The following is a 23,042-nucleotide window of genomic DNA, read 5'->3' on the forward strand; positions in this document are numbered from 1 at the left end:
CTCACCCTCACCCTAAACCTCACCCTAAACCTTACCCTCACCCTAACCTGCAAACTTACCCTAACCCTAAAACTACGGCTCACCCTAGCCCTCCCCATAACCATAACCCTAACCTTAACCCTCACACTAACCCTAACTTTCACCCTCACCATAACCCTGCCCCTAATCCTTACGCTCACACTAACCCTATCCCAAACCCTCACCCTAACTCTAATTCTCAACAGAACATTCACCCTCACCCTAACCCTCACCTCACACTAGCCCTCAACATAACCATAACCCTCATGCTCACCGTAACCCTAATGCTAAAATTAACCCTCAACCTCACCCTAAAACTTGCCCTAACCCTTACCCTCACCATAACCCTATCCCTCCCCCTTACCCTAACTCTCACCCTAACCATTTCCCTTACCCTAACCCTAACCCAGCCCTAAACCTATCCCTAACCCTAACCCTCACCCTAACCCTAAGACTAATCCTAACCCTCAGCCTCAACATAAACCTCACCCTAAACGTTACCCTCACCCTAAACCTAAACCTAACCCTCAGCCTAACCCTTATACTAATCCTAACCCTAACCCTAACCCTCAACTTAACCTTAACCCTAACCCTAACCCTAACACTCACACTAAACTTAACCCTCACATTCACCCTCAACCTCACCCTCAGCCTAAGCCTAACCCTAATCCAAAACCTAACCCTTAACCTCATTCTCACCCTAAATCTAAACCTAACCATAACCATCACCCTCACCCTAACCCTCACCCTCATCCTCCCCCTCCCCCTCATCCTCCCCCTCACCCTTACCCTCTGCTTAACCCTTATCCTCACACTAACTCTAACTCTAAACCTAACCCTCACCCTAAACCTCACCCCAACACTAACCCTAATCCTCACCTTAACCCTCACCCTAAACCTAACCCTAATGATCACACTAACCCTAATCCTCATCCTAAAGCTAACCCTCACCATCACCCTAACCCTTACCCTAACCCTAAACCTAAACCTCACCGTCAGCCTAACCCTCATCCTAACTCTAACCCTAACGCTCACCCTCAGCCTCAACCTAACCCTCACACTCACCCTAAACCTACCCTAAATCTAACCCTACCTTCTCCCTACCCCTCATCCTAACCCTAACGCTAACCATAACCCTCAACCTAACCCTAACCCTACCCCTAATGCTAAACCTCACCCTAACCCTAATCCTCACCCACACCCTAACCCTCACCCTCAACCTAACCCTCACCCTCAACTGAACCCTCATCCTCAGCCTAACCCTCACCCTCACTCTAAACATCACCCAAACCCTAACCCTCACCCTAACCCTAACACAAACCCTAATCCATACACTCACATTCACAGTAACCCACACCCTAACGCTTATTCTCACCCTAACACTAACCTTCAACCTAACCCTAACCAAAACCCTCACACTAACCATAACCCTCACTCTAATCCTAACCCTTACCCTGACCCTAACTTTCACTCTCACCCTGACCCTCACCCTCAGTTTAACCCTAACCCTAATCCTATTCCTAATCCTAAACCTCACACTCACCCTAAACCTAACCTTAACCCTAAACCTCACCGTCCCTCTCACCCGAACCCTAACCCTCACCCTCACCCTAAACATCACCCTAACGCTAAGTCTCACTCTAACCCTAACCCTGACCCTGAACCTAACCTCAGCTTAATCCTCATCCTCACCCTAATCCTCACCCTAACCCTAACCTTTACTTAACCGAAACCCTCACCCTCACCCTCAGCCTAACACTCACCCTCACACAAGCCCTCAACCTAACCCTAACTTTAACCCTAAACATCAGCCTCAACCTCCCCTTCCTCAGCCTTAACCTAAACATAACCCTAATACTAACCCTGACCGTCAACCCCAGCCTCACCCTAACCCTAACCCTAACTCTAACAATAACCCTCACCCTCATCCTAACCCTAATCCTAACCCTAACAATAACTCTAACCCTAATCCTAAAACTCACGCTAACCCTAATCCTAACACTTACCCTCAACCTTACCCTCACCCTCATTCTAAGCCTCACCCTCACGCTGACCCTCACCATCACACTAAATCTCACAAAATCCCTAACCCTCACTCTAGCCCAACCCTAACCCTCACCCTCACTTTCCCCCTCACCCTCAGCCTAACCCTAACTCTAACCTTAATCCTAAACTAACCTCACTCTCACCCTCATCCTACCCCTCACCCTCAACCTCACCCTCACCCTCACACTAAACCTCAACCTCACCCTAAACATCACCTTAACCCTAACCCTTACACTGAACCTAACCCTAACGCTCAGCCTAAACCTCATCCTCAAACTAACCCTCACCCTAAACATTATCCTCACACTAACCCTAACCCTAACCCGAACCTTCACACTAACCCTAAACCTCACCCTAACCGTATCACAACACCTGACCATAACTCTCACCCTAAATCTAACCCTAATCCTAACACTCACCCTAACCCTAACCCTAACCATAACCATAACACTTACCCACACCCTAATCCTCACCCTCATCCTCACTCTAACCCTAAACCTAACCGTAATGATCACCCTACCCCTCTCCCTAACACTAAATGTAACACTAACCCTCACCCTCATCCTAACCCTCAAGCTCAACTGAACACTCACACTCACCCTAAAACATACTCTCACAACAATCGTGAACACTCACCCTAACCCTCACCCTAACCCTCACCCAACCCTCACACTAACCCTAACCCTCACCCTTGCCCTAATGCTCACCCTAACCTTTACCCTCACCCTCACCCTAACCCTCACCATAACCTTTACCCTGACCCTAACCCTAACCCTAAACCTAACCCTCAACCTAACCCTTATCCTAAACCTAAACCTAACCCTAACCCTCACCCTAACCCTAACCCTAATCCTCACACTAACCCTAACCTTAACCCTCAGCCTAACACTCATCCTAACCCTAACCCTAATCCTAACCCTCACCCTAACCGTAACCCTACCCATAAAACACACGCTAACCCTAACCCTCACCCTCACCCTCAGGCTAACTCTAATACTAAACCTAACCCTCACCCTCACCCTATGTCTATCCCTAAACCTAACCCTAACCCTCACTTTAAACCTCAACCTCACCCTAATCATCAAACTAACTTTACCTTAACCCTTACCTAAACTAAACCCTTACACTCACTCTCACCCTAACACTCACCCTCACACTAGCACACACCCTAACCCTAACCCTAAACCTAATCTTCACACTAACCCTAACCATAACCCTCAGGATAAACCTTATCCTAACCCTAAACCTAAAACAAAACTTCACCTTAACCAAACCCTAAACCTAACCCTAACCCTAACCGCACACTAAACCTAACACTATCCCTAACACTAACCCTCAGCCTAACCCTAACCCTAACCCTAACCCTCACCCTAAACCTAATCCTAACCCTAACCCTCAACCTAAATGTAAACCTCACCCTCATCCTCACCCTCACCCTCAGCCTAAACCTAGTGCTAACCCTAATCCTAACCCTCACCCTAACCCTAACCCTCACCCTAACCTTTACCCTCACCCTCACCCTAACTCTCACCCTAACCTTTACCCTGACTCTAACCCTAACCCTAAACCTAACCCTCGAACTAACCCTAAACATAACCCTCAACCTAACCGTTATCCTAAACCTAAAACTAACCCTAACCCTCACACTAACACTAACACTAACCCTAACCTTCACACTAACCCAAACCCTAACCCTAAGCCTAACGCTCATCCTAAACCTAACCCTAACCCTAACACTCACCCTAACCCTGCCCCTAACCCTAACACTCACCCTGAACCTAACCCTCACACTCACCATTAGGCTAACTTTAATACTATCCCAAATACTAACCCTCACCCTCACCCTAACTCTAACCATAAAACCAAACCTAACCCTCACATTTACCCTCACCCTATCCCTAAACCTATCCCTAACTCTCACCCTAAACCTAACCCTAAGCCTAACCCTCACACTAAACCTCACCCTAACCCTTACCCTCACTATAACTCTAAATCTAACCCTAATAATCACCCTAAACATAACACTCAACTACACTCTAACCCGGACCCTGACCCGATCCCTCACCGACACCCTAACACTCTTCCTAACCCTAACCCAAATCCTAAACCTAAGCCTCACCCTCAAAGTCACCCTAACCATGCACCTAACGCTAACCCTCACCTAAAACCTCATCCTAAACTTCACCCTAACCCTACCCTTCACCATAACACTCATAGTAACCCTAACCCTAATACTAACCTTCAACCTAACCCTAACCCTAGCCCTAACCCTCACCCTCACACTAAACCTAAACCTAACGCTAAAACTCAACCTAACACTAAATTTCACCCACATCCTAAATCTCACCCACACTTGAACCCTCAACCTCTCCCTCACACTAAACATCACCCAAACCCTAACCCGCAACCTAACCCATGCCCTAACACTAAACCTAACCCTAACCCTAACCCTAACCTCAGCGTAACCCTAACCCTGACATAAAGCAAACTCTCACACTCACTCTAACCCTCACCCTAACCCTCACCATCCCCCTAACCATAACCCTAACCATTAACGTCACCCTCACCCTCACCCTCAGCCTAAAACTAACTCTAACCCTAACCCTCACCCTCACCCTCACCCCAACCCTAACCCTAACCCTAACCCTCACCCCAACCCCAACCCTAACCCTCACCCTAACACTAACCTTCATCCTCACCCACACCCTAATCCTAACCCTAAAGCTAATCCTAACCCTCACCCTCACCCTAAACTTCACCCTAACCCTTACCCTGACCCTCACCCTAACCCTAAACCTAATACTCAGCCTAAACCTTACCCTAACCCTAAACCTAAAACTAAACTTCACCCTAACCAAACCCTAACCCTAACCCTAACCCTAACCCTCACACTAACCTTAACCTTAACCCTGAGGCTAACGCTCATCCTAACACTAACCCTAACCCTAATCCTAACCTTCACCCTAAAACTAACCCTAACCCTCACCCTAACCGTAAACCTCACCCTCAAACTTACCCTCACCCTCAGCCTAAACCTATTGCTAACCCTAACCCTAACCCTCAACCTCAACCTAACTCTAACCCAAAACCAAACTCTCCCCCGCCCCCTCACACTCACTTTAACCCTCACTCTAACCCTAACCCTCACCCTCAATATCACCCTCACCCTCAGCCCAACCCAAGTCCTTACTCTAATCCTAACCCTCAACCTATACCTGAACCTAACCCTAACCCTAATCCTAACGATCACCATAACCCTCACCCTCACCACAGTCCACACCCTAAACCTAACCCTAAACCTAACCCTCCCACTAACCCTAACCCTAACCCACAGCCTAAACCTGAACCCAACCCTAAACCTAAAATTAACCATCACCATAACCAAACCCAAACCCTAACCCTAACCTATCCCTAACCCTCACACTAACCCTAACCCTAACACTCAGCCTAACGCTCATCCTAAACCTAACCCTAACCCTAAAACTCAACCTAACACTCATTCTAACCCTAACCTTAACACTAACCCTAAAACTGACCCTCAATTTAACCATCCCCTAACACTAATTCTAACCCTAAACCTCACCCTCACCCTAACCCTAATCCTACCACTAACCCTAAACCTCACCCTAACTCTCACCCTAACGCTCAGCCTCAGCCTAAACATCACCCTAACCTTAACCCACACCCTAACCCTAACCCTAAACCTCACCATAAACCTCACGCTAACCCTAACCCTCACCCTAACCATAACCCTACAGCTCACCCTACCCCTCACCCTAACCCTTACCCTCACCCTAACCCAAACCCTAACCCTCACCCTCACACTAGACCTCAACCTTACACTAATCCTAACCATAACCCTAAACCTAAACAGAAACCTTACCCTCACCCTCACCCTCACCCTCACCCTAACCCTAACCCTAAACCTCACACTCACTCTAACCCTATCCCTAACACTAATGCTAACACTAAGCCTCACCCTCACCCTAACCCTCACCCTCACCCTCAAACTCATCCTCAACCTCAGCCTCATCCTAACCCTAAACCTAATCCTAAACCTAACCCTCAACCTCACCCTCACTCTAACCCTAATGTTAAACCTAATGCTAACCCTAACCATAAACCTATCTCTAACCCACACCCTAACCCTAACCATAATCCTCACCCTAATCCTAATCCTAACCCTAACCCTAACCCTCAACCTAAACCTAACCTTAAACATTACCCTAACCCTAACACTCACCCTCACCCTCACCCTCAGCGTAACACTAACCCTAACCCTAATCCTAACCCTAACACTCACCTTCACACTCACCCTAACTGGAACCCTAACCATAACCTAAACCTCCCCCTAACCATAAACCTATCCCTAACCCACACTCTAACCATAAACATCACCCTAACCCTAACCCTAACCCTCACACTCACCCTAGCCCTCTCCCTAACCCTACCCCAAAACCTAACCCTCACACTAAACCTAACCCTCACCCTATCCCTAACCCTTCCCCTCAGCCTAAGACTCACCCTAACCCTAACCCTAAACCTAATCCTCACCATATCCCTAACCCTAACCCTAACCCACACACTCACCCTAGCCCTCACCCTAACCTCATCCTAATCCTATCACTAAACTTAAACCTCACCCTCATCCTAACCCTCACCCTATCCCTTACCCCTAACCTAATCCTATCCCTGAACCTAACCTTAACCCTAAAACTCACACTAACCCTAACCCTCACCCTAACCCTAACCTTACCCCACAGCCTAATCCTCATCCTAACCCTAACCCTAATCCTATCCCTCAACCTAACCCTAACCTTAACCTTAACCCTCACCCTCACCCAAAACCTAACCCTCACCCTCACCCTCACACTCACCCTCAGCCTAACCCTAACACTAACCCTAATCCTAAACCTAACCCTCACCCACAGCCTCACCCTAACTCTAACCCGAACCCTAACCATTAACCTCCCCCTTCACCCAAACCCTCACCGAACCCTCACTCTCACGCTACGGCTCACCCTCAACTTAACCCTAAACCTAACCCTCAACCTAACCCTAAACCTCACCCTCACCCTCAAACACACGCTAACCCTAAGCCTCACTGTTACCCTAAACCTCACCCTAACCCTTAACCTTACACTAACCCTAACCCTCACACTAAACCTAAGCCTCACCCTCACCCTTACCCTAACCCTACCCTCACCCTAACCCTCAACCTAACCGTAACGCTCACCCTCACCCTAACCCTAACCCTAACCCTAACCCTCACCCTCACCCTAACCCTCACCCTCACCCTCAAACTCACACTAACCCTAACCCTCACACTAAACCTAACCCTCACCCTCACCCTAACCTTAACCCTACCCCTCACCCTCACCCTAGCCCTCACCCCTAACCTAATCCTAACCCTGACCCTAATCTTAACCCTAAAACTCACACTAACCCTAACCCTCACCCTGACCCTAACCCTACCCCACAGCCTAACCTTCATCCTAACCCTAACCCTAACCCTATCCCTCACCCTAACCCTAACTTCAATATTAACCCTAACCCTCACCCAAAACCTAACCCTCAACCTGACCCTCACCCTCACCCTCACCATCACCCTAACTCGAAACCTAACTGTACCTCTCACCCTCACCCTAACCCTAACCCTAACCCTAACCCTCACCTTAACCCTCACCCTAATACTAACCCTGATCCTAACCCTCACCCTAAAGGTAACACTAAACCTAAACCTCACCCTCACCCTAACCCTCAGCATCACCCTAACCCTCACCCAAACACGAACCCTCACCTCAACCTAATCCTCACTCTCACCCTAACTGTAAACCTAACCCTAATCCTCTCCCTAACCCTCAACCTCACCCTCACCTTAAGGCTAACCCTAACCCTAATCCTAAACCTATCACTCACCCTAACCCTAACCCTAACCCTAATCCTAAACCGAACCCTCACCTTCAGCCTAAAACTACCTCTAAACATCACCCTCACACTCAACCTTACCCTATCCACAACCCTAAGCCTTAGCCTAACCCTAACCCTCACCCTAACCCTAACCATAACACTCACCCTCACCCTCACCCTAACCCTAACAATAACCCTATCCCTCACACTAACCCTTATCCTCACACTTACCCTAAACCTAACCCTAAACCTCACCCTAATCCAAACCCTAACACTAACCCACACATTAAACCTAACTGTAACCCTCACCCTCATGCTAACCCTCATCCACACCCTAATCCTCACCCTCACCCGAATCCTCACCCTCACCCTCACCCTCACCCTAAACATCACCCTAAACCTAACCCTCACCGTAACCCTAATCATAAACCTCAACTTCACCCTCACCCTCAGCCTAACCCTAGTCCTTAACCTAATCATAATACTCACCCTGACCCTAACCCTCACCCTAACCCTTACCCGATCCTTCACCTAACCCTAAACCTAACCCTCACACTAACCCGAAACCTCACCCTAACCATAAAACTAACCCTAACCCATACCCTCACCCTAATCCTAACCCTAACAGTAACCCTAACCCTAAAGCTAGTCCTCACACTAACCCTAACCCTCACCCACTACTTAACCCGAAACCTCACCTGAACCCTCACCCTAACCCTAACCCTAAACCTAACCCTAACACTCCCACTAAACCTAACCCTCACCCTAACTGTAACCCTACCCATCAGGCTAAACCTCAGCCTAACCCTAAACCTAACCCTAATCCTACACCTAATCCTCACACTCACACTCACCCGTTCCCTAACCCTAACATTCACTCTCACTCTAAGGCTAAGCCTAACCCTCACCCTCACCCTCAACCAAACCCTTAACCTCACCTTAACCCTAACCCTAACCCTCACCCTAACCCTAAAACTACTCCTCAAACTAACCCTAACCCTAACCCTCAACCCAACCATGATGCTAACACAAATGCTCACTCTCAACCTAACCCTTAGATTAACCCTTACCCTCAACATAACCCTATCCCTCACCCTCTCCTTAACCCTCACCATACCCCTTCCCCTCCCCCTAAACCTCACCCTACCCCAAACCCTAACCCTGACCCTAACGTTCACCCTAACCCTCACACTAACTCTAACCCTTAACCTCACTCTAACCCTCACCCTAACCCTAAACCTAACCCTAACCCTGACCCTCACCCTAGCTGTCATCCTAACCCTTACCCTCACCCTAACCCTAACCCTAAACCTCATAATAACCCTAAAACTAACCCTCAGCCTAACCCTAACCCTAACCCTCATCCCAACCCTGATGCTAACACAAATGCTCACTCTCAACCTAACCTTTAGATTAACCCTTACCCTCACCATAACCCTATCCCTCACACTCTCCTTAACCCTCACACTACCCCTTCCCCTCCCCCTAAACCTTACCCTACCCCAAACCCTAACCCTGACCCAAACCTTCACCCTAAGCTTCACCCTAACCTTCACCCTAACCCTAACCCTAACCCTCACCCCAACCCTCACCCTAACCCTAACGCTAACCCTAACCCTCACCCTCACCCTGTCATCATGACCCTTACCCTCACCCTAAACCTAAACCTAACGCTAACCCTAACCCTAACCCTCACCCGAACCCTCAGTCTCACCTTCACCGTCACCCTAATCATCAACCTAACCCTAACCCTCACCCTAACCCTAACCCTAACACTGACCCTAATCCTAACCCTCACCTTAAACCTCACCCTCACCCTAATCATCACCCTAAACCTAACCCTAAACTTTTCCTAAACAAAAACATCACCCTCACATCAGTCCTCATCCTAAACCTAACCCTAACCTTAATCCTCACCCTCACCCTCACCTTCACCCTCAGCCTCAGTCTCAGCCTCACCCTAACCCTAAAGCTAATCCTAACCCTAACCCTGACCCTCACCCTCACTCTAACCGTAACCCTAACCTGCACCCTAGCCCTAACCCTAACCCTAACACTCAACCTAATCCTAAACCTAACCCTAATGCTAACCCTAACCCTCACCCTCACCCTAATTCTGACCCTAACCCTTACCCTTACCCTCACCCTCACTCTCAACCTAACCTTAACCCTTATCTTCATGATAAACCTATCCCTCACCCACAACCTAACCCTCACCCTAACCCTTACGCTCACCCTTACCCTCACCCAACCCTAACCCGAACCCTAACCCTCACACTAACCCCCATCCTAACCTTCACCCTAACCCTAACGCTAACCCTAAACCTCAGTATTAACCTAAACGTAACCCTAACACTTACGTAACCGAGACCCTCACCCTCACCCTCACTCTCACCCTCACAATCAACCTAAGCTTTACCATAACCCTAATAGCAACCCAAACACTTATCCTCACCCTAAACCTAACCCTAAACCTAACCCTCACCGTCACTCTCCCACTCAGCCTCACCCTCACCTTAACCCTCACGGTCACCCTCACACTAACCCTAAACCTCACCCTAAACATCACACTAACCCTAACCCTCACACTAACCCTTATCCTAAACCTAACCCTAACGCTAACATTCACACTAACCCTAACACTCACCCTAACCCTATCCCGACACCTCACCCTGACTCTCATCCTAACCCAAACCCTCAACCACACCCTAAACCTCACTCTCACCCAAACACTCACCCTCACACTAACACTCACTCTCAACCGAACCCTCACCCTCACCCGAACCCTACCCCTCACACTAACCCTAACAAAAAGCCGAATTCCAAAACCTCACACTCACCCTAAGGCTTACCCTCATCCTAACCCTTACCCTCACCCTAACTCTAACCATAAACCTCACACTAACCTTAACCCTCAATCTAAACCTAACCCTAAACTTGACCATAACCTTGACCATCACCCTGACCCTCACACTCAGTTTAACACTAACCCTAATCCTATTCCAAATCCTCACCCTCACCCTCACACTAAACCTAACCCTAACCCTAACCCTCACCCTCACGCTCACCCTCACCCTAACCCTCAACCTCACCCTAAACATCTCCCTAACCCTAACCCTCACCCTAACCCTAACACTAACCCTCACCCTGAACCTAACCTCAGCTTAATCCTCATCCTCACCTTAATCCTCACCCTAACCCTAAACTTTACCTAACCAAAACCCTCACCCTCAACCTCAGCCTAACCCTCACCCTCAACCAAGCCCTCACCTTAACCCTAAACTTAAACCTAACACTCACCCTCAACCTCCCCTTCCCCATCAGCCTTACCCTAACCATAACCCTAAGACTAACCCTTACCCTCAACCCCACCCTCACCTAACCCTAACCCTAACCCTAACAAAAACCCTCACCCTCATCCTAAACTTAACCCTAACAATATCTCTAACCCTAGCCCTAACCCTAAAACTCACCCTAACCCTAATCCTAACCCTAACCCTCAACCTCACCCTCACCATCATTCTAACCCTCACCTTCACGCTAACCCTCACCATCACACTAACCCTCACACTAACCCTAACCCTCACCCTAGCCCTAACCCTAACCCTCACCCTCATTTTCCCCCTCGCCCTCAGCTTAACCCTAACTCTAACCCTAAACCTAAACTAAACTCACGTTCACCCTAACCCTCACCCCCAGCCTCACCCTCAACCTCACCCTCACACTAACCCTCAACATCAGCCTAAACATCACCTTAACCCTAAACCTCACACTGAACCTAACCCTAACGCTCACTCTAACCCTCGCCCTCAAACTAACCCTCACCCTAAACATTATCCTAACACTAACCCTACCCCTACCCCTAACCTTCACACTAACCCTAACCCTCAGCCTAACAGTATCCCGACACCTCACCCTAACTCTCACCATAAACCTAACCCTAACCCTAACCCTAACCCTAACCCTCACCCTAAACCACACCCTAACCCTTACTCTCACCATAACCTTAACCCTAACCCACACCCTAACCCTCACTTGAACCCTCACCTTCACCCTCACCCTAACCGTAACCCTAACCCTCACCCCAACCCTAACCCTCACCCTAACCCTAACTCTAACCCTCACCCTCAACTGAACCCTAACCCGAACTCTAACCCTATACCTCAGCCCAACCCAAACTCTAAACCTAACCCTAACACTTACTCTCATCCTAATCCTCAACCTAAGCCTTTTCCTCACACTAACCATAAACCTAACCCTCACCATCACCCTAACCCTCACCCTCACCCTAACCCTCACCTACACCCTAACCCTCACCTTCACCCTCACCCTCACCCTAAACAACACCCTAAACGTCACCCAAAACCTAAAGCTCAGCCTAACGCTAACCCTAACCCTCATCTTAACCCTAAACCTCACCTTCAACCTCACCCTCAGCCTAATCCTCACCCTAAAACTAACCCTAACCCTTTCCTAACAGAAAACCACACCCTCACTCTAACCCTCACCCTAACCCTCGCCCTCACTCTAGCCCTCACCCTAACCCAAAACCTAATCCTAACCCTCACCCTCACCCTCACTCTAATCCTAACCCTCAACCTCACCCTAAACCTAACCCTAACCCTAACCCTCACCCTCACCCTTACCCTAACCCTCAACCTCACCCTAAACATCTCCCTAACCCTAACCCTCAACCTAACCCTAACACTAACCCTCACCCTGAACCTAACCTCAGCTTAATCCTCATCCTCAGCCTAATCCTCACCCTAACCCTAAACTTTACCTAACCAAAACCCTCACCCTCAACCTCAGCCTAACCCTCACCCTCACCCAAGCCCTCACCTTAACCCTAAACTTAACCCTAACACTCACCCTCAACTTCCCCTTCCCCATCAGCCTTACCCTAACCATTACCCTAAGACTAACCCTTACCCTCAACCCCACCCTCACCTAACCCTAACCCTAACCCTAACAATAACCCTCACCCTCATCCTAACCTTAACCCTAACAATAACTCTAACCCAAGCCCTAACCCTAAAACTCACCCTAACCCTAATCCTAACCCTAACCCCCAACCTCACCCTCACCGTCATTCTAACCCTCACCTTCACGTTGACCCTCACCATCACACTAACCCTCACACTAAACCTAAACCTCACCCTAGCCCTAACCCTAACCCTCACCCTCACTTTCCCCCTCACCCTCAGCCTAACCCTAACTCTAACCCTAATCCTAAACTAAACTCACCCTCACCTTAACCCTCACCCTCACCCTCACACTAACCCTCAACATCACCCTAAACATCACCTTAACCCTAAACCTCACTCTGAACCTAACCCTAACGCTCACTCTAACCCTCACCTTCAAACTAACCCTCACCCTAAACATTATCCTAACACTAACCCTAACCCTACCCCTAACCTTCACACTAACCCTAACCCTCAGCCTAACTGTATCCCGACACCTCACCGTAACTCTCACCCTAACCGTATCCCTAATCCTAACACTCAGTCTAACCCTAACTCTAAACCTAACCCACACCCTCACCCTAACCCTCACTATCACCCTAACGCTCACCCTAACCCTAACCCTCACCCTAAACCTAACCCTCAACCTAATCCAAACCCTCACCCTGACCCTCACCCTAACCCTAACCCTCACTCTAACCCTTACTTTAACCCTAACCCTCACCCTAAACCTAACCCCAACCCTAACAATAACACTCACACTAACACTAAACCTAGCCCTCACCCTCACCCTAACTCTCAACATAACCCTAACACTCATCTAAACCCTAACCTAAACCTAAACCTCACAGTAAAATTAACCTCACTCTATCCCTAATCTTCAAACTAACCCTAACTATCACTCTTTCACTAACCCTACCCCTCATCCTAAACCTCACCCTAAACCTAACCCTAACCCTAATCCTCACCCCATCCCTAACCTTAACCCTAACCCTCACCCTAACCCTCACCCTCACCCTCACCCTAACACTAATGCTAACCCTCACCCTCACCCTAACCCTCAACCTAACCCTTACCCTCATCCTAACCCTTACCCTGAAACTTACCATAACCCTCACTCTCGCCCTAACCCTCACTCTAACATTTACCCACACCCTCACCCTAACCCTAACCCTCACCCTTACCTTAACACTAACCCTAGCCCTAACTCTCACCCTAAAACTAACCCTCACTTTTACAGTCACCCTCAAACTCAGCCAAAACCTAATCCTTACCCTAATCCTAATCTTCAACCTCACCCTAACTCTAACCCTAACCCTCAACCTCACCCTAACCATTTCCCTATCCCTCACCCTAACACTAACACTCACCCTATACCACACCCTAAACCAAACCCTAACGCTCACCCTAAACCTCACCCTAACCCTAACACTAAACCTAACCCTCATCCTCACAATAAACCTCACCCTATACCTTACACTCACCATTACCCTAACCCAAAACCAAACCCTAATCCTCAACCACACCCTAACCTTCACCCTCACCTTAATCCTCACCTTCACCCTAAACATCACCTAAACCCTCACCCTCATGCTAACCCTAACCCTAACCCTCACTCTCACGCTAATCCTCACCATAAACCTAACCGTGACCTAAAAGAAACCCTCACCCTAACCCTCACACTAACCCTCACCCTCACCCTAGTACTCACCCTAACCCAAACCCGAACCCTAACCCTCAGCTTCACTTTAACCCTCACCCTAACCCTTACCCTCACAGTAACCCTAACCCTAACCCTAATCTTAACTCTCATACTAACCGTAACCCTCACCCTAACCATAACCCTAACCCTATTCCTATTCCTAACCCTCACAATCACCCTCAACCTAAACCTAACTCTAACACTAACCCTCACCCTCACCCTCACCCTCACTGAACACTCACCCTCACCATAAACATCACCCTAACCATAACCCACACCCTAACCCTAACCTCAGATTAAACCTCACCCTTAACCCAATCCTCACAATAACCCTAACCCTAAGGTAAACAAAATCCTCACCCTCACACTAACCCTCACCCTAGCCCTAACCCTAACCCTAACCATAACACTTACCCACACCCTAACCCTCACCCTCATCCTCAATCTAACCCTCATCCTAACCCTAATCCTAACCCTAATGCTCACGCTACCCCTCTCCCTAACCTTAACTGTAAACCTAACCCTCACCCTCATCCTAACCATCACGCTCACCCGAACACTCACCCACACCCTAAACGATACTCTCACAATAAATATCAGGTTATCCCTAACCCTCAACCTAACCCTAACCCTAACCCTCAGACTAATCTCATCCTAACCCTAACCCTACCCTAACCCTCACCCTAACACAAACCCTACCTATAAAACTCACCCTAACCCTAACCCTCACCCTCACCCTCAGGCTAACTCTAATACTAACCCTAACCGTCACCCTCAACCTAACTCTAAACCTAAACCTAACCCTAACCCTCACTCTCACCCTATTCTTAAACCTATCCCTAACCCTCAACCTAACCCTAACCCAAAACCTATACCTCACCCTCACCCTAACCCTCACTCTAACCCTCACACTAAACCTCACCCTAACCCTTACCCTCACCATAAACCTCACTCTAACCCTAATCCTCACCCTAAACCTAACCCTCACCAACAACCTAACCCTCACCCCCACCGGAACCCTAACCCACACCCTGACACTCACCCTAACCCTAACCCCAGCACTATTCCTCAACCTTAACCTAACCCTTAAACTCATCCTAACCCTACACCTATGCCTAACCTTCACCCACACCCTCACCCTTACCCTCACCCTCACCCTAACCCTCACCCTAACCATAACCCTACCCTCCACCCTAAACCTCACACTAACCCTAACCCTAATCCAAACCCTCAACCTAACCCTAAAGCTACCCCTATCCCTCAACCTCACACTAAACGTAAACCTAACACTAACACTCAATCTAACCCTAATCCTCACCCACACCCTAAACCTCACCCTCACCTTAACCCTCACTTTCACTCTAAACATCACCCAAACCTTAACACTCATCCTATCCCTAGCCCTAACCCTCACCCTAACCCTAATCCAAAACCTAATCCTCAACCTCACCGTATTCCTCAACATAACCCTAACCCTTGGCTAAAAGAAACTCTCAATCTGAAACTCACACTAACCCTCACCCTCATTCTAACCCTCACCCTAATCCTAACCCTAACCCTAACCCTCACCTTCACCCTAAACCTCACTCTAACCCTTACCCTCACCCTAACCCTAAGCCTAACACTAACCCTAAACCTAAACCTCAGCCTCACCCTCACCCTCACTCTAACCTTTAGCCTAACCCTAACCCTAAACCTATTACCAAATCTAACACTCTCCCTCAAACTTACCCTAACCCTCACCCTCACCCTAACTTTCACCCTCACCCTAAACATCACCCTAACAATAAACCTCACCGTAACCCTAACGATAAACCTTACCCTAACCTTAACCTCATCTTAACCCTAACCCTGACGTAAACGAAACGCTCACCCTCACCCTCACACTAACCCTCACCCTCACCCTAGCCCTCACCCTCACCCTAACCCTAACTATAACCCTCAACCTCACCCTCAGCCTAAACCTCAGCCTAAACCTAACCCTAAGCCTAACCCTAACCCTCACTCTCACCCTCACCCCAACCCTAACCCTAACCCTAACCCTCACCCCAAACCTAACCCTCACCCTAACACTAACCCTCACCCTCACCCTCACCCTAATCCTAACCATAACTCTAATCCTAACCCTCACCCTCACCATAACCCTCACCCTAAACCTTACCCTCAAACTCACCCTAAGTGTTAACCCTAAACCTCACAGTAACCCTAACACTCAACCTAATCCTAACCCTCACCTTAACCCTCAACCTCACCCTAATACTCAACCTAACCTTTCCTTAACCCTTATCTAAACTAAACCCTCACTCTCACCTTCACCCTAACCCTCACCCTAACCCTAACCCTAATCTTAACCGTCAACCTAATCCTAACCCTAGCCCTTACCCTCACCCTCACACTAACCCTAAACCTAATGCTAACACTCAACCTAACACTAATGCTCACCCACACCCTAACTCTCACCCTCACTCGAACCCTTACCCTCACCCGAACCCTCATCCTCACTCTAACCCTCACCCTCACGCTAAACATCACCCAAACCCTAACCCTCACCCTAACCCTTGCTCTAACCCTCACCCTAACCCTAAACTTCAACCTAACCCTCACCCTCACGTTAATCCTCACCATAACACTAAACCTTGGATAAAAGAAACCCTCACCCTAACCCTCATACTAACCCTCACCCTCACCCTAGCCCTCCCCCTAATCTTAACCCTAACCCTAAACCTCACACTCACACTAACCCTCACTCTAACCCTTCCCCTCAACCTAACCCTAAACCTAACCATTAGCCTCACAGTACCCGTGACTCTCACCTTAACCCTAACCCTAACCCTAACCCAAACTCTCACCCTCACCCTCACCCTCACCCTCACCCTCACCTTCAGCCTAACCCTAACCCTAACCCTGTTCCCAAACCTAAAACTTACCCTCACCCTTAACCTAACCCTCACCCTCACCCTCACCCTCACCCTCACCCTAAACATCACCCTAACCCTAAACCTCACCCTAACCCTAACCCTAACCCTAACCCTAAACCTAACCTCAGGTTAAACTTAACCCTGAGGTAAACGAAACCCTCACCCTAAACCTCATACTAACCCTAACCTCACCCTAAACATCACCTTCAACCTAACCATAATCCTAAACATCAACCTCACCCTCACGCTCACCCTCAGCCTAAACATAACCATAAACCTAACCCTAACCCCCACCCTCACCCTCAACCCAACCCTAATCCTCACCCTAACACTAACCATTCATCCTTACCATCACTCTAATCCTAACCATAACTCTAATCCTAACCTTCACCCTCACCCTAAACCTCACCCTCACACTTACCCTCACCCTCACCCTAACCCTAACCCTCACAGTAATCCTAACCCTCACCCTAACCCTAATCCTCCCCTTAACCCTCAACCTCACCCTAATCCTCACCCTAACCTAACCTTAACCCTTACCTAAACTAAACCCTCACCCTCACCCTAAAACTCACCCTCATCCTAGACCACCCCCTAACCCTAACACTAAACCTAACCCTCAAAGTAACCCTAACCCTAACCCTCTGTCTGAACTTTATCCTAACCCTAAAGCTAAAACTAACCTTCAACCTAATCAAACCCTAACCCTAACCCTCACATTAACCCTAACTGTAACCCTCAGCCTAATGCTCATCCTAACCCTAACCCTAACCCTAACCTTCACCCTCACCATAACCCTAACCCTCACCCTCAACCTCACACTCACCCTCAGCACAAACCTAGTGCTAACCCTAATCCTAACCCTCAACCTCAACCTAAGTCCAACCCTAAACCAAACTCTCCCCCTTCCCCTCACCCTCATTCTAAACCTCACTCTAACCCTACCCCTAAACCTCAACCTAACTCGCATCCTAACCCTAACCCTAGCACTAACCCTACCCCTGACCCTCAATTTAACCCTCCCCATAACCCTAAGTCTAACCCTAAACCCTAAACTTCACCCTCACCCTAACACTAACCATAAGCTTCACCCTAACTCTCACCCTAACCCTCAGCCTCACCCTAACCCCGATGTAAAAGAAACCCTCACTCTCACCCTCACACTAACCTGCACCCTCACCCTAGCCCTTACCCTCACCCTCACCCTAACACTAACCATCAACCTCACCCTCACCCTAACCCTCAGCCTAAACCTAACCTTACCCTAACCCTAACCCTCAACCTTACCTGCACCCTAACCCTAACAATAACCCTAACCCTCACCCTAATACTAAACCTCAACCTCACCCTAACCCTAATCCTAACCCTAACTCTAATCCTAACCCTCATCCTCACCCTAACCCTCACCCTAACCCTTACCCTCACCTTCACCTAAACCTAACCCTAACCCTCACATTAACCCGAACCCTCTCCCTAACTGTAACACTAACCCTACCCCTCAGCCTAAGACTCACCCTAACCCTAACCCTAAACCTAAACATAACCCTCACCCTATTCCTAACCCTAATTTTAACCCTCACACTAACCCTAGCCCTCACCTTAACCTCAGCCTAACCCTATCCCTAACCCTAAATCTCACCCTCATCCTAACCCTCACACTAACCCTTACCCTCACCCTAATACTATCCCTGACCCTAATCTTAACCCTAAATCTCACACTAACCCTAACCCTCACCCTAACACTAACCCTAACCCACAGCATAACCCTCATCCTAAAACTAATCCTAACCCTATCCCTCACCCTAACCCTAACCCTAACATTAAGCCTAACACTCACCCTAACCCTAACCCTCACCCTCACATCTCACACTCACCCTCAGCCTAAACCTAACCCTAACCCTAATCCTAAACCTAACCCTCACCCACACACTCACCCTAACTCTAACCCAAACACTAACCATAACCCTCCCCCTCCCCTTCCCCCTCACCTGAATGCTCACTCTCACCCTAACACTCACCCTCACCCTAACCCTAACACTATCCCTAACACTCACCCTAACCTTAAACCTCAAACTCACCATCAACCTCACACTCGCCTTAACCCTCACCATCACCCAAACCCTAACCCTAACCATAAACCTCACGCTAACCCTAAACCTAACCCCTCCACTCACCTGAAACTTCACCCTCACCCTCACCATAAACATCACCCTAACAATAACCCTCACCTAACCCTAACACTCACCCTAACCCTAACCCTCACCTCAGCCCTCAACCTCATCCTAATCCTCACCCTAAACTTACCCAAACCCTTACCTAAAGTAAACCCTCACCCTCACCCTAACCCAACCCTAACCTAACCTCATACTAACCCTAACCCTAATCCTCAGCCTAACGTTCATCCTAAACCTAACCCTAACCCTAACCGTCACCCTAACCCTAACCATAATCCTAACCCTCACCCTATCCCTAACCCTCACCCTCACCCTGACCCTAGCCCTAATCCTAAACCTAACCCTCACCCTCACCCTAAACTTAATTCTAACCGTAACCCTCATCCTCACGCTCATCCTCACCCTCATCCTAAACCTAAGCCTCACCCTCATCCTAAACGTAGCCCTAACCATCACCTTCATCCTCATCCTCACCCTTAACCTAACCCTAACCCTCAACCTAACCCTCACCCTAACCCTAACCCTAACCGTAACTCTCACACTAAACCTAACCCTCACCCTCACCGTAACCCTAACCCTACCCCTCACCCTAACCCTCACGCTCACCCTAAATCTAACCCTAAACCTAACCCTAACCTTCATGCTAACCCTAAACCAAACCCTCCCCCTCACCGAACCTTCACCCTCACCCTCACCCTAAACATCACCCTAACATTAACCCTCACCCTAATCGTAACCCTAAGGCTCACCCTAACCCTAACCCTCAACTTAACCCTCAATCTCACCCTAATCCTCACCCTAACCTTACCTTAACCCTTACCTAAACTAAACCCTCAACCTAACCCTCACCCTTACCCTAGCCCACACCCTAACCCTAACGCTAAACATAACCCTCACACAAACCCTAAATCTTACCATCAGCCTAAACCTTATCCTAAACGTAAAACTAACCTTCACCCTAACCAAATCCTAAAACTAACATTAACCTTAACCCTAACCCTCACACTAACCCTAAACTGAACCCTCAGCCTAACGCTCATCCTAACCCTAACCCTAACCCTAACCCTAACCCTCACCCTAAACCTCACCCTAACCCTTACTCTCACCATAACCTTAACCCTAACCCACACCCTAACCCTCACCTGAACCCTCACCCTCACCCTCACCCTAACCCTCACCCCAAACCTAACCCTCACCCTAACCTTAACTCTAACCATCACCCTCAACTGAACCCTAACCCGAACACTTACTCTCATCCTAATCCTCACCCTAAGCCTTTTCCTCACACTAACCCTAAACCTAACCCTCACCATCACCCTAACCCTCACCCTCACCCTAACCCTCACCTACACCCTAACCCTCACCATCACCCTCACCCTCACCCTAAACATAACCCTAAACATCACCCAAACCCTAACGCTCAGTCTAATGCTAATCCTAACCCTCACCTTAACCCTAAACCTCACCTTCAACCTCACCCTCAGCCTAATCCTCACCCTAAACCAAACCCTAACCCTTTCCTAACAGAAAACCGCACCCTCACCCTCACCCTCACCCTAACCCTCGCCCTCACCCTAGCCCTCACCCTAACCCTAAACCTAATCCTAACCCTAATCCTCACCCTCACCCTCACTCTAATCCTAACCCTCAACCTCACCCTAAACCTAACCCTAACCCTAACCCTCACCCTCACCCTAACCCTCAACCTCACCCTAAACATCTCCCTAACCCTAACCCTCAACCTAACACTAACACTAACCCTCACCCTGAACCTAACCTCAGCTTAATCCTCATCCTCAGCCTAATCCTCACCCTAACCCTAACCTTTACCTAACCAAAACCCTCACCCTCACCATCAGCCTAACCCTCACCCTCACCCAAGCCCTCACCTTAACCCTAAACTTAACCCTAACACTCACCCTCAACCTCCCCTTCCCCATCAGCCTTACCCTAACCATAACCATAAGACTAACCCTAACCCTCAACCCCACCCTCACCCTAAACCTAACCCTAACCTGCAACCTAACCCTAACCCTTATGCTAAAACTTACCCTCAAACTTACCCTAACCCTATCCCTAACACTCACCCTAAACCTAACCCTAACCCTAATGCTAACCCTAACCCTCACCCTCACCCTAACCCTGACCCTAAATCTAACCCTACCCCTCAGCCTACCCCTCACCCTCACCCTAACCCTCACCCTCACCCTAACACTAATGCTAACCCTAATCCTCAACCTCACCCTAACCGTTTCCCTAACCCTTACCCTCACCATAAACCTATCCTTCAACCTCAACCTAACCCTCACCCTAAACCTTTCGCTCACCCTAACCCTCACCCAACCCTAACCCTAACCCTAACCCTCACGCTAACCCCAACCTAAACCCTAACACTAACCCTAATCCTCACCTGAACCCTAACACTCACGGTCACCCTAAGCCTCACCCTTACCCTAACCCTCACCTACACCATAACTATTCCTCTACCCTGAACCCTAACTCTCATCCTAAACCTCACCCTCACCCTAAACATCACCCTAATCCTTACCCTCACCCTAACCCTCACCCTCACACACAGCCCAACCTTCACTGTCACCCGAAACCTCTCACTCTCCCTAACTTTCACGTTCACCTTAAACATCACCCTAACCCTCACTCTCACCCTAACCCTCACTCTAACCCTTAACATCACCCTAACCCTAACCCTAACCCTAACTCTCACACTAAACCTAACCCTCACATTAAATCTAACACTAAATCTACCCGTCCCCCTAACCCTCACCCTAACCATAGCCATGAAACCTAGGGTGAGTCTCAATCATATCCTCAACCTCAGCCTCACCCTAACCCTAACCCTCATCCTAGCGCTCAACCTAACCCTAACTCTAACCATAACCTTAACTCTAAACCTCACCTTCACCCTCACCCTCACCCTCACCCTCAGCCTAATCATAACCCTAACCTTAATATTAACTCTAAACCTAAAACTAAACCTACATCTACCCCTACCCTTAACCCTAACCCTCACCTTCACCCTCACCCTAACCCTTACCCTCACCCTCACCCTAAGCCTCACATTAAGTCCAACCCTCACCCTCACCCTAAACCTCACCCTCACCCTCACCCTACACCTAAACCTAACCCTCAACCTCACCCTCACACTCACACTCACCCTAACCAAAACCCTCACCCTCACCCTCACGCTAAACCTAACCCTAACCCTCTCCATAACCCTCACCCTAACCCTAATGCAAAACCAAATCCTCACACTCACCCTAAACCTAAAGCTAACAATAACATTCACCCT

This window comes from Dipodomys merriami, unplaced genomic scaffold, assembly GCF_024711535.1.
Source record: "Dipodomys merriami isolate MVZ:Mamm:240054 unplaced genomic scaffold, mDipMer1.0.p SCAF_304, whole genome shotgun sequence".
Classification (NCBI taxonomy): Eukaryota; Metazoa; Chordata; class Mammalia; order Rodentia; family Heteromyidae; genus Dipodomys; species Dipodomys merriami.